Genomic DNA, 2,512 nt, shown 5'->3' with positions numbered 1-2,512 from the left:
AGCTAAATATGCTTTGCTGAAACTGTACTTGCTACCAAATTGTTTGCTGCAATGATCGACTAATAGCAAAATGCTTGTCTGTTACAATGATAATGTTTAGGCCTCACAGCTAATGGAAATTAGCCCTCGCAAACATGACGTTAGGTGTCCATATAATACCACTGAATTTAGCTGCCATACCTAATTTTCAGCTGTGGCAGCTAATCTTTTTTTTCCGCAACAGAGAATGTAAGACAGTCTTACGTTCTTTACTGTGATTAGCCAATTCGCTTACTACTTCTCTATCTTGCCATACTCTCTCTTGTTGCCGTACGTTTTGTGCCATAGGCTTTAGCCCAATCGGTCGAACGCAGACATACATGAACACGATCGTGCTTATTTATTTACGCATCCCCAATGCATTGTTGTGCATTTCGGTTGCATCGACATGGCGCATAGATAACGTTTGCGAAGCCAATATCTAACGCACGCGGTCGAACACACGTTTGACATTGACGTGATGTTTAAACAATGTTGATATTTCACATGCACATGCATTAACACATATTTGCGCTCACGGTCGCATAAAAGTAAAAAAAAAAATGCGCACTGTTTGTTTGTAGAAGCGGCCGAACGCGGTCATCCTCGGTTATTATTCTCAAGCAAGGTTTTCCGTTGCGTTAAAATAATGCTTCTCCACAAAACTTTCTTTATTCCGCCAAACAAAGCGTAACCGTTCCATGTGCACAACTATTAAGGAAATTGTAATTAAACGCTGAATTTTATATAACGTTCTTCTCAGTAATTATACTTCGTTCCGTTTGTAATTTTCTTAGGTAGCTGGTATTTTATTTAACTACCTTTTAATAGTCGACGAGTCGTCCGAGTTAAAGTTCCTGTGATACTCACTAAAATTCATTCGTGCCTTGAACTTCCTTTTAACTACGGAATAATTAAAATACTTCAATTAGATGAATTCTTATCTTCCCGGCCAGATTTCTTTACACCCCTTCCCGCCCCCCCCCCTCCCCCCGTCTGCTTTGCTTCGCTTTATATTAAAGTTGATGTAACAAATATTAATCAATCAGGAGTATCTCTTTCATACATAAATACAAATTGAAAACAGAATGTAATATAAACAAGGAAAGATATTTTCAAATAATTTTATTTTTAATTATGTAAGAAAATAAAAAAAAGTTTTGGGTATACATATATTAATTCTTCGGTTCTGACGATCAATGTGCTTAGTCCGACATTATCAAATCGCCGTAGAGCAAAGATTTGTAATTGCGCTTTAATACTCACAATCATCATCATTACTTTGACCCGCCCGTGTAAAGTTAGTGACGCACGCGTATATTGCGAACGAACTCAAACATAATATCCTGAAAAGCACTCGTAACTCTATTTCGTTCACATACCTCGTACACGGTCCCAGACCATGATACCGCAATCTACCTTTACTGTTCCTAGTTTGACAGGTGTTTAATATTACTGGAAAATTTTGATCTCTGCTATGATACAGCGATGCTTATGACGTATAGGAATAAATCAAGTTGTTAACAAAAGCAAACGCAATCGAAACTTTTCCTGAATAGATAATTCACCGCTTATACTTGTAATACTTGCAGTCTAATAAATATTTAAAAAATTCTCATTTGAGATAAATGCAAGCCTATATATTAAGTTTTTTTTAACTACGTAACTCGAATATCAACGCTATCTACGTCCGTTAATTAATATTCATAGAAATTATGAGATTGCGACGGATTCGTAAAAAGTTTTACACTGAAAATGTCTGATATAACAGCTAGCAACATAGCCCAGTAGACATATTAAATGAGTAAAACGAGTGTTGAGAAATGATAGACATGAGGTGTAAAAAAATCCTTGTCGTGAAATAGATTTTCCCGGATGGAATCGTATTGCCTGCGATTTGAGCATCCGGTGCCTTTCAAGTAGAAAGAATAACCGTCGATATCGATGTCACAGTCAGCGAGCATGTGGCGGTAATCTTCAAGGATAACCCGCGTGTCAATGTTACAATCGATCCGAAACGTAAACGTTCTTCTCCGCTCATCGAAAACCGCTTGTCACTCTTCTACCGTCATGGAATACGCGTTATGGAGAACAACTAGACACATCACGAGCGGATTTTATTGACGTCCTCCTGAATTCTTCTCCGGCTTTTCCGCCGGCTTTATAATGCAAAACGTCGGATTCTCGACGCACTCATATCGCGGTCTTCCTCGTCGTAGCTTCCGACAGCCGCTATACCGAAGCAGCCTCATAATGTTCACATGACGGGAACTAGAGGAAAACGCCGCAGGTGCTTATGCACATCGCAGTGCTGCCTTTCCGGATAACGTGAATTAATAAAAGATGCGTCAATCCGAGGACGCTTAACGTACCATTGCGAGAAGTATAATATTTTCAGCAACAGCCTATTGTGTCATGTATTTAGTACCTACGATCGCATATATCGTAGTGAAGAATACTATTTCAGTGTCAGGGTTATAGATACATCCGTTAT

Source organism: Trachymyrmex septentrionalis, unplaced genomic scaffold, assembly GCF_001594115.1.
Source record: "Trachymyrmex septentrionalis isolate Tsep2-gDNA-1 unplaced genomic scaffold, Tsep1.0 scaffold81, whole genome shotgun sequence".
Lineage (NCBI taxonomy): Eukaryota > Metazoa > Arthropoda > Insecta > Hymenoptera > Formicidae > Trachymyrmex > Trachymyrmex septentrionalis.
Note: the sequence above shows the minus strand (reverse complement) of the source record.